This window comes from Gobio gobio (assembly GCF_949357685.1).
Source record: "Gobio gobio genome assembly, chromosome: 6".
Classification (NCBI taxonomy): domain Eukaryota; kingdom Metazoa; phylum Chordata; class Actinopteri; order Cypriniformes; family Gobionidae; genus Gobio; species Gobio gobio.
In genome coordinates, this window is record NC_137102.1 from 29,700,942 (window position 1) to 29,713,188 (window position 12,247).

The window sequence follows — 12,247 nt, forward strand, 5'->3', positions numbered from 1 at the left end:
CAGCACTAGGTAACTTTTCAACCTTTATAATATATTTTCAAACCTCTTATGATGATACATCGACTTACAATAGGTTGAATGACACGTCTGCCATAGCCTGACGGGGTCTGTATCGTTTTTAATCGTACTTTTAAACTTCGGGTTTCGGGTAGTAACCCGAGAAAAAAAAGAACTACAAAATTCGACTGCTTTACGGCATATACGTCACTTCCACCACCACCCCCACTTCCTTAAATTCGGACGTGCGAGAAAAACTATCATTTGTTTGCCGAATGTTATAGTCATGGCCGAAGCAGCACAGAAAAATAAGAAAGCAAAGATTTTGTCGGAGGAAAGCAAAAAGAGGAAACGAGAAAGTGATTGGATTAAATGCAGGACCAGGATCAACATTGGGCCAGCGTTTGCTCGTTGGCGTGAGCTGAAGGAGGAGGGGCTACATTCTTGCAAGTAAATACATAAGACGAATAAAATCATATTTTAGGATACCTAACATGTCTGTGATATTTGTTTATTTGTCTTGCCTCAAGCTATAATGCAAACCGATTTTTCAAATTTGCAGATTCATCTAGGGTAGCAAGTGTAGCAAATACACACAAGTGTAAGTTTTGAGGCCTCTGATTGGACAGATTGGTTCCGGTAGGCGGGAAATCGTGAAAACAAGATGGCGCCGGTGGGCGGAGCTTTATTCAGCTTCAGCATAAGTCTGTATAATAAGCAACATAATGCAAAATACTAATTATTTAAGTATTTTTGCAAGTAATATATTAATTATTTGATAAAATCCCGTTTATATTATGATAAGTGTGGTGTAGTCAGAGGTGTATGGGGCAAGTTAATTTCCTGTTTGGACCGGACATGAGAGGACTGCGGACCTGATGAAGGCAACTGTTATTTAAAGGTAAGTTATAACACTTTTTAATAATGTTATAATGCTTCTCTAATAGCCTGTGGGTCCGTTTGTCTTATTTGTGCATGTCCTGTTAGCTCTTCCCAGCTCGTTTTACACTTAGAAAGCAGCTAGCGCGTGATGCTAACGATGCTAGCGCACTTATAGTGATTCTATTTACAGACAATCAGCGATGCTCGTCATTTAAAACTTGTTTAATAAAGCTGGTACATTATATTTTATTTGCAGAGTATTGTTAAAGGTAATATTAAAGCTTAAATGTTACCCAGGTTAATAGAGATGCACAATATTTAAAAAAAAACTGATATGGCAATATTGTTTTTTTCCCCTGCAATATATAATGCAATATGAAAAACAATTTCACCAGATGACTTAAATAGCTTTATTTGGAAATAACTAATCATTCTAGAATGATTGGTGTGATTTTGTAGGGGTGTGCGTCTGCATAGAAAATGATAAACTGCAAGCATAGATACAAAAATGGAACAAAAATATGAAATAAACAGTGCCTCATGTTTTCCAGGTAAGTCTAATAGCATTTAGGAACAGTAATAAGGGTATATAGAGTAATCAACTGTAAAATAACACTGCATAGTCTTTACTGTATACATCAGATATAATTATTCCTGGTTAAAGCTACAAAACTGATTTTTTTTCTTTGTATTTGGATGTTTTATTGCAATTAATGACAGTCCGCAGCAGTTTATTAGGCTGTTTTCACTATAAGAGATCAACTATGATCCATATAGCCTACTTGACTTCACATAGGGCTATACTCCAATGTCACTACCATGAATAGGTATGAATGATAAAGCAATGTATTGTGCAGCCCTACAAGTTAATGTTCATGGCTTTAATGCATCACATTACATGCATTACATGTGTTCATTACAGTATGTCAGGTTGTGTGTGGCTTTACACCAGTTTTATGAGGACACCGTTTTATGAGGACATCATAAGAACATGTTCTTGATGTTTGACTTGACTGAAGGATCTCAGTATGTTGTGTTAGTTTGAGAATCCTGGTCTATGAGGACAATAGTTTTACCGGGACACTGTGGTGCACATATGGAATACTAGGATCGATACTGATAACCCATAATTCACAGCTCATTTCGGCTAATACCAATATCGAAAACTATTTATTATAATTATTATAATATATATAATAATTGAAGAAGAAAAAAATAGGACCCTCGGTTGAAATTGGCTTTCAATATGTAATACTAAAATGAGTATTTATTTGTCTTTATTTTGTTTTGATTTTTATTTGCTCTTCTTTTTTTTCCAGATGATAACTGAGAAGAATCAGATTAAACCAAACAAGATACAGCAACTCTAAAGGTATCCAAGAAGGTAATGTAATAATTGAGTTATTCCTTAAAGAATAGAACAGATTTCAGCTCAGAAACAGATCATTTGCCAGAGTTATCAGTCACTGAATTATGATTGTGTGTAAAAAGTGAGTCAGGATCACTTACTGTGCAACTAGCACAGACGCAGTGTCTCGTATCACTCTCATACACACAAATACTTGAACTCTGGTGCCGTCCAAATGTGTCTAGTGACCAGTGTCCCGGTAAAACTAGTGTCCTCATAGACCAGACTTCTGTCAAACTAACAAAACACACTGAGTCAAAGTCAAACATCAAGAACATGTTCTTATGATGTCCTCATAAAACTGTTGTAAGACACACACACACACACACAACATGACATACTATAATGAACACACATCTAATGTGATGCATAAAAGTCATTAACATTACCTTGAAATATTGATTTGAAATTGAACTATTTTTTAATCTTGTATATTATCTCAAATCAATATTTTATGTGCAAATATTTATTGATGGGTAGTTATGTATGATTATCTGATTATCCTGTCCATGTTTATTTTGTATTAATTACTGGCTGACTGTACATTATCCCTTTGCTATATTCCATATATTATGTTTTTAGGTGAAGTGTTTCTGTATGTAACGCTTTATTTCATATGTTCAGATAAGCCGTCAGACCCAGCTGTCATCAGGCAGTGGTGATTGTGCTGCTCTTACTGTGGGACTACATGAGGTAAGTGAGAGTTGTGCTGTAAGAGAATGAGCAAACCAAGCAAACACACGTGTGAGATCTAGGCTGTTCACATATTTACATCAGTGTTTCATGTCTAATTTGATGTTTTGTAGACTCTCTGTGAGGTTGATCCCTCCGCACTCTGTCCCAGTCAGAAGTCAGAGATACAGAGAGTACAGAAGGTATTGGTTTTTTTTTTTTTCTTTTTGGAAATTAAAATTAGGGATGCACCAATATAAACATTTGGGCAGAGTTCGATAACTGATCGTTCTTTATATTTGAAAGCCGATAACTGATATATTGGCCGATTAATCTTAATCCAAATTTTATATACTTTGAGAGCCTGATTACAAAAACAAAAGGCTCATCATTAAAAGCCATGACTCAAACACTTCAACATAAATCAAACCTATACAGTACAGTAGCCATTCATTCTATTGGCTATCATATGATTGTAAAAATTAAATTAATTAACTTTCTTTATAAAAAAAAAATGACAACACTTTACAATAAGTTTTCATGTTGTTAGTGTTAGCTAACATGAACTAACAATGAATGAACAATACTTCTACAGGATTATTAATCTTAGTTAACGTTAATATCAACATGTCTAGGATCCAGTGTTGTATCTGTTCATTTAGTGCACACTGTGAACTAACATCAACTCACATATTTTATTAACTCACATTAACAAAAGTTTTGCTCTGTTAGTTCATGTTAGTTAATGCAATAACAAATGTATTGTAAAGTTTTACCCAAAACATCTATTGCCTTACAAATAATAATAAATAAAATTAAATTAAAATGCAAACAAGTCATGGGCAACATTACTTAGGCTACATAAAGAATCAAATGCCTGTGCCATGGATAAATCAAATCAAATGGACAATAAGGGAATTATTTTACTCATATTGTTGATGAAAATGATACAAGAACAATAAAAGTACTAGTTCTGATAAATAATGCATCAATACTTTTGAAAACATAAACATTTTTAAAATTACAGTAATATTATGCGTGTTTAATAGGATGGTTTCAAATAACGTGTGTTTGAGGTGCGCGCGCTAAAGCTGAAGAGCTGAATGAACACCCATAAACCCAAGCGCTTTTGTTTAGCTCAATGGAACACAACCTATATATGATCAATTAGATATTTATACAAAATAAACACAATATTACAACTCATACTTGCACAAAATCATGCATAGATGAACTTGAACTAAGTTACGTATTGAAACTCCTGTTGTGGACGCACGGCAACTAAACCCAAATAATTCACAGCGTTTTATTCAGATAGTTTTCTCATTATAATGTAATTTATATATGACAGTCCCAATTATTGTTATTAATGTTCTGCGTTGAAGCCAATGAGCATCAGCGGTACAATGAAGAGCTTTGCTTGAGTTATTTAACTAATCCTAATCCATCCTATATGAGAGAAATCAAAGGTTTATACTACATAACTTTACTATCACGACTTATATCTGCACACATTGATGCAAATGCACAAGTGAACTTGACTGTGTTTGTCAAAATGTGGAACTCCTGTTGTTCAGCACGTTCTTCCCACAACAGCGCTGAAGCACGGCAGCTAGACCCAAAGAATTCACAGCGTCTTATTGCAATAGTCTTCTCATTATAATGTTATGTATATATGACAGTCAGTTATTATTGTCCTGCATTGCTGTTTGAGCTCGCGTGTGGAAGAGATGATCACCGGTAGGCCTACAGTGAAGCACTTTACTGCAGCGTTCAGTAACTCATCCTATCTGAGATAAATCAGATATACACAACATTTTAAAAATATTACATAATTCCACAAAATGCTGCAAATGCACAAACAAACTCTCCCTGTAACACCGCGCTGATTGTGATGCACCTTGACTGTGTCTTCCTTTTCAAAGTGATTCAAACATTTCACAACCATCATGGTGAACAGTACACATCTGAAGCTGAAGGAAATAATCCATTATTTATTAGTCTCAATATATCGGCCTCATTGTTATTATCAGATGGAGTCCAGTGTCTGTGCTGCTTCATTTGGATCATCTCTGAATCTTTGTCTGTAGTTGAATGTTTATCTCTTCTTTCTTTACCTTGCTTTCAGGTGAGCCCTGAGAAGGACCAGTTCTCATTGGATGATCAAGGCTGTGCTGAGATGGTAATAAAAAGAGCATTGCATCATTTTAGAAAATGCTAGTCTAGTAAGAACCTTTTCATGTGTTTTTACTGATATGATTTGTCAAAACAATTCCATTTACACTTGGCCACATAAATGGGCCTTTGCAAAACGGATATATATCCATTTTTTTATTTCCATGCTATACGCTGGTTTAACGGTGTTCACGTCATCGTAAAACTACCGCCAGGGGCGTAGCCGTCTTTCCATAAGTGAGGGGGACAGAAATGTCAGGTATAATACCTGTTTATTTCTGACCTCTGTCTAATTGACAGATTTAATTGATCTATTGCTTTTAATTCAGTAAGATATCAAATACACTGCTGAACAATAACCACTAATATGTATAATATTTTCCCCTATATTTTATGCCAATTTTATGATTGGTTTATGCACTACAAACACTTGTGCATTAAAGGGTTAGTTCACCCAAAAATGAAAATTCTGTCATTAATTACTCACCCTCATGTCGTTCGACACCCGTAAGACCTCCGTTCATCTTCGGAACACAAATGAAGATATTTTTGTTGAAAGCTGATGGCTGAGAAAAGCTTAAGATAGGCCTCCATTGGCATTCAGTACATTTACACTCCCAAGACCCATAAAAGGCACTTAAAACGTCGTTACAAAGTCCATCTCACCACAGTGGCTCTACAATAATTTTACGATGCGACGACAATAGTTTTTGTGCGCAAAAAAAAATCAAAATAACGCCTTTATCCAACTTGGTCTTGTCTTCCGTGTGTGCCTCCACGACGCATGTGCGAGAATATGACGCAGATCCGGCGTTCGGACACATGACCCAGAAGCGATTTGTTTACAAGCAGAGGAAGACGCGCGTGTCTAAGCTGTTGAATTCTACATTGATCGTGCTTTAGGTCTCGGCGTAGTTCTCAAAATGGGTTTAAAGTGTGCATTTCATGTTTTTTTTGCGCACAAAAACTATTGTCGTAGCTTCATACAATTATTGTAGAGTCACTGTGGTGAGATGGACTTTGTAACAACGTTTTAAGTGCCTTTTATGGGTCTTGTGAGTGTAAATTTACTGAATGCCAATGGAGGCCTTTCTGAGCCATCAGCTTTCAACAAAAATATCTTCATTTGTGTTCTGAAGATGAACGGAGGTCTGACAGGTGTTGAACGACATGAGGGTTAGTAATTAATGACAGAATTTTCATTTTTTGGGTGAACTAACCCTTTAAGTACCCATGGATTTTATGCAATGTTAAAAAAATATCACTGAACAAGGCAGTGTAGTTAAAAAATTACACTTGTTCAATGTTTTTGAAAGAAGACTTCTGCTCACCAAGGCTGCATTTATTTAAGAAAAAATGCAGTAAAAAAAAATACAGTGAAATATTATGCCAATTTAAAGCAGCTGTTATCTATGTGAATATATAAACAAATTAAGTAATTTATTCCTGTGATCAAAGCTGAATTTTCAGCATCATTACTCCAGTCTTCAGTGTCACATGATCCTTCAGAAATCATTCTAATATGCTGATTTGCTGCTCAAGAAACATTTATGATTACTATCAATGATGAAAAGTTGCTTACTTAATTCACTTCTGAAAACACTGCTGCTTAATTTTTGTGGAAACCAAAAGTATTCAAACTTTTGTGGTAAGATTAAAAAAGAGAGAAATTCATACTTTTATTAATTAAACATGCATTAAATTGATCACAAGTGATATTTATAATATAAATAAAGATTTATATTTAATAAGTGCTTTATTTAATGCAAATAAATGCAGTTAATTTAACTTTCTATTCATCAAAGAATCCTGAAAAATAAAATGCATCATGGTTTCCACAACATTTTTAAGCAGCACAACTGTTTTCAAAATTTATAATAATCATAAATGTTTCTTGAGCAGCAAATCCTCATATTAGAATGATTTCTGAAGGATCATATGACACTGAAGACTGGTGTAATGATGCTGAAAATTCAGCTTTGATCACAGGAATAAATTACACGTTTACTAGCTCAGTTACATAGTAAACAGCTGTTTTATATAATAAATGCAGCCTTGGTGAGCAGAAGATACTAAACATTAAAAAGGATGTCAGTTAGCACTGCATTATTCATATACTTTATTGTCAATAAATACCTTGAGATGGCTTGAAAAACACACATGAACCATATAATGTCGAAATCATGTGTTTGTCGTCGCGTTTCATCAGTCATAATTCTCTTTATTTAGCTGCTGGTTCAGCGCTGTGAATGCCTTTGGAACGTGATTACTTCTATGAATCCGTTTTGGACTTTCTGTGAGAGGGCGCCCTCCGGCTTCGAGTATGAATTGGAGTGTTGCACGAGAGTGTTAGCACTCCATGGTGTTCAGAGCGCCTTGTTTTTGGATACGAATAAAATGACAGGTCATGATTTATTCACATTGGCTTCTACGTAAACAACTTGCCCGTGTAACAGACGTAGGCCAGTAAGAGCGGTACGACTAGACGCCAGTTCGAATCCCCCACGGAGCGGGTCGACTTGGACCGGTGAGACTCGGTAAAGTGCGGGGGACGAATTTACGTTTTATTAAAGGTGCGGGGGACACGTCCCCCCCATCCCCCGCGTAATCTACGCCCATGACTACCGCTATGAGAAGCATTTTATTTATCATCAGCTAATTTCAAGATCAATAGGAGAGAGAGTAGCATCAGCACTGGTTAAATAATTTATTCTCACTACTTTTAATGAAGATGAGCGCTGTCATATCTGACTAGAACATGTCATATAGCCTAAAACACGCTCTCACTTGTTTATAATTTGGCAGTTTTGTGAGGAGTAAAGTTGTGGTAAACCATATGCGGTTTCAACAACCCTCTGCATTTACACTTGTCCAGTTTCATCTGGAATGCGTCTCAGACCACCTCCTGAAGTGCTTTGAGTCACCGGATTTAATTCCGTCTCCAAATGTGTTTGTGTAATAACATAAATTGTCTTTGTATCTTGCGGCATGCACTTTGGTAAAGCGTCTCTAAAATGAAATTAAAATCAAAAGCACGATATAGCTTCGTGCCCTTATCAAATCACACAAGACGATAATGAAGTAAGTCTACAGTTTGTTGTGCTGCGTGTTTCAAACTGAACCGCACACTTTCCTCACTCGATCAGCTCATGATCTGGCATTGTCCACGCCTCGTTTCACAGCCAATGAATGCAGTGAACTCCATCTCTGCATGTGCCTTGAGTTTAACATGCAACGAGCACCACTTACCCTCTATTAGCACATTTGCATTATATCCAACATTTTTGTAGACAGTTGATTTACAGTATATCACCCCATTTGTAATAAGATGCGTTTATAAACCTGTTTTCACTGAAACTGCAGGCTTCTGCCAGTATAACAGCTTAAGCGAAGAAATTAAGAAAGAAGTATTGTAAAATAAAATAATCATTATAAAATATACATTTTTCATTGACAGTAGTAGTATATTAGTATCTTAGCAACAATTCTAATAATAGTGATCTAAAAGTATTATAGTTATTATGGTAACACTTTACAATAAGGTTGTATTAGTTAACATTAGTTAATGCATTAGTTAACATGAACTAATCATGAACAATGCCTGTAGCTTTACTGTTTTTGTAAGGTTATCTTACTGTACATATTTACATTAGCTTACACAGCAGTTCACACACACTACGGATGAATATTTCTAACTCACCATCTTACTCTAAAGGTAAAAATGCTGTTGTATACCTTATCAACATTATTAAAACAAAGCATGTATATTATTGGATTTTGATAACCTTATTATCACGTGTACCCTATTTCAACATTAACTGATGTGTTAACATTTGTAGGTTCATTAAATAATAATAAATGCTTTGTTAATGACAAGTCATGTTGATAAAGAGTCTACAAATGTTAATAAACACACCAGGCAATGTTGAAATAATGTACACTTTACAACAAGGGTAACAAAATCCATCAATACATGCTTTGTTGAATGTTAGTAATGATAGTAAAGTGCGTATGAACATGAACAACCTGTCTGTTGATGTTTAGATGGTTTCCACTTTAGAATTATGTTTGCCAACAGCCCAAAATCAATGGCTTAATATTAAATAATGTTGATAAGGTACACAACAGAATTTGTACCTTTAGAGTAAGATGATGCGTTAGAAATGTTCATTTTAAGCCAGTGGTTTTAAGACAGTTATATACGGTGTGTGTGTGTGTGTATATATAGATCTATAATATATAATGCTGCAGTGTGTCAGTAGGTAATATCAGTTTACATTTCTAAACATTCCTTTTGCCATTAATTGTAATAATCAGTTATCAATAATCAGATTTTTGCACTTTTATATAGTGAAACTTTTCTAGAAGAACATTAATGGAATCAGTGTTGCACCAACATTGTAATTCTGGCCTATACCAATAAGTTGATCATGTTCATGTTGGTCAAAAACTTAAAAAGGAGGTGTTTAATATAACATTTCTTCTCCAGAATAATATTTTGAATGTCATTTGAAATGTGATTTTTTTAGATATCAGGTGTATATTCAGTTTTAAGATCTAGATACAGGTTTGAGTTATATCTGAGTTTCTGATCAGTGTATAACTGATTTCTTCCAGGTGTTCAGAAGATGCCCATTGAGAAAACCACTGAAGTTTCTCAAGGTACCTGAGGTTTAAATCAGAATACCTCCATCAGTGTAAGTACAGGAGCTCTCATATAGTTAGAGCTTACTAAAGCATGTGTTCTTCTGTACAGACAATGACAGTGAGGCAGAAATTGAAAGGACAAAACGTGTGCTGGTCAAATGCTGAAGTTACAGCTGTAATTGAAAATTTTAAGGCTCATATAGCCAAAGGAGAACTGGCCACACTGACTGAAAGACCGCACTGTAAGACCGCTGAGGATTATGTTTTGGGAAAGCACAGAGGACAAAAGATATTTTGTAAGAAATCGAGGAATTACCTTGAAAAGCAAAGTCTAAAATAAGTGATGTTACATCATGTGTCTCATTTGATGCTGGATTATTATTTTGGTTGTTGGTTTTGTTAGTTTCATTCTATAGCTAAACTTATGTAGGGCAGCAGAACATACTAAGAGCTCACTCTATACATCTAGAAGTTGAACTGTTCTTGAAAGAAATAGTATTATTATACGTTTCAAAACTATTATTGATCTGACTGCATTGGCACTATATGAGAACTGAAGTGAGCTGGACGATGACATGAGTGTTTTCTCCAGAGCTGCTATAGATCATGGCCGTCAGAACCATTGTATGTGTGCGGGACAAGACCCACCCACTTTTTACGATCAATGATATTGGACCCACTCACTTTTACCATCTGTAATTCAGCACATGTCTGTGCACCAACCCCTAACCATTATTAAACACGTTAGATGATTAATTTCAACTTTTCTAATATTTTCTTCATTTCTATTGGAAATAAATGCCTTTCCGATCTGATATGTGATGGAAAAAGAGAGTAGAGTGAGTTCGCGATTTGCGTCAACTTGATGCCATGCGTCTTACCCAGCACTATTGCTGCTCTCACTGATACGGTGATTTCCGTTTTTTTGTCTGGCCCAACCAGACATTTAGCAAACAAGGTGGTATATTTCTACTTAATGTAAATGCCGTCTACTCCAGTAAAAATATTCTGAGAGGACCCACCCACATTTTTTTTTGCTTCCGGCGCCCATGCTATAGATGATATTAACTAAAGGTATAACTGATGATTTCTACAGCATAACTGAATCAACACTGAACGATGACACTATACTCTTCTAGAGCTGCTCTACAGCCCAAACTAACTTCATAATCAAATATCATTTTAATAAATGTAATAATAATACATCATTTTCCTGTTATCACTGTTTTCCTCTAAGCTGCTTTGAAACTCTGACTCGACAATTGTGAAGAATTGTCTTTTTGGGTAAAGCATCTTTTATAAGTCGTTTCTCTATATGCTGCAGCATTTATTGCATGTCGAGTGGGTTAATTTAATATATATCAAAGCTGTTTAATGACTGATTTCAGATGTGCCTGTTTCCAAATGGGCTGTTTTGTCTATCTTTCCGAAGCTTTGTAATGATGCTGTATGCTTTCTGAAACATGTTTTTATGTTTGAGGGTGTCACTTTCCTCTTAAAATGGCATGACATGATGGTATCACATGGTAAAACTGGAAAAACTCAATGTTTATGTTAATATTTTAAGTCATAATTAAAGCACTTCTAAAACACTTTGGTCCCTGTAATGTTGTAAGTTTTTTTGTGTAATGTATTGGAGATCTGGTCCTCTTAAATCACCTTAGTCTTGGTAATGCACCATATCTTCAGGTGTGTGTTTGTGTGTGTGTTTGTGTGTGTGTGTGTTGTGGGCATGAACCATTAAACACACACGTCCTTATAATGTTGGATTGTGCAGTTGTGTATTGTGTTTAAAGATCATTCCTCTTAAATCACCTTAGTCTTGGTAATACGCAGTGTTTTCAGGTTAGTGTGTGTGTGTGTGTGTGGTCATGTACCAGTAAAACACACTGGCCCCCGTAATGTTGGATTGTGCAGTTGTGTATTGTGTTTAAGATCCAGTCCTCTTAAATCACCTTAGTCTTGGTAATACATTGTGTTTTCAGGTTAGTGTGTGTGTGTGGTCATGTGCCTGTTAAACACATTGGTCCCTGTAATCCACGGAAATGACATATTTTGTGTATTGTAAAACGAGTGTCCTCATAATACGGTCGGAATTATGTCATAGGCAGGAACATTTCAGGATGGGCGGGAATGTCCTTGTGTACCACCAAAATATCATATTGTCATATTTTCTGTTCTGTTGTGTGTATAGAATATTTATAGAAGTCAGTTATAATAAGTTATAGGAGTCAGATTTGTGATCTGCCGATTAAAATAAAATTTTTGATTGTTTTATCATCACTGTAGGGCATTGGGAAAGGGGTGTCCCTTTATACCACCACCATACTGGTTTGGCCATCAAAGTCCTTCTATACCACAAAAACAAGTATGTGTGTGTGTGTGGGCATGTTTTTGTGAAATACCAGGACACAAATGTATATAATGACATGGGTATGACAGGTATTACAAAAAGAGGGTGAAATA

General features: G+C 35.5%; 1 long non-coding RNA gene across 1 annotated transcript; it reads left to right on the plus strand.

Moving 5' to 3' along the window:
- Window positions 1–647: 647 nt before the first annotated feature.
- LOC307128439 lies at window positions 648–11,377 on the plus strand. The gene is made up of 7 exons (XR_013816792.1): window positions 648–898; window positions 2,199–2,263; window positions 2,912–2,980; window positions 3,094–3,162; window positions 5,088–5,141; window positions 9,752–9,796; window positions 9,891–11,377. It is a non-coding gene; the product is annotated as an uncharacterized lncRNA (long non-coding RNA).
- The last annotated feature ends 870 nt before the right edge of the window (window positions 11,378–12,247 follow it).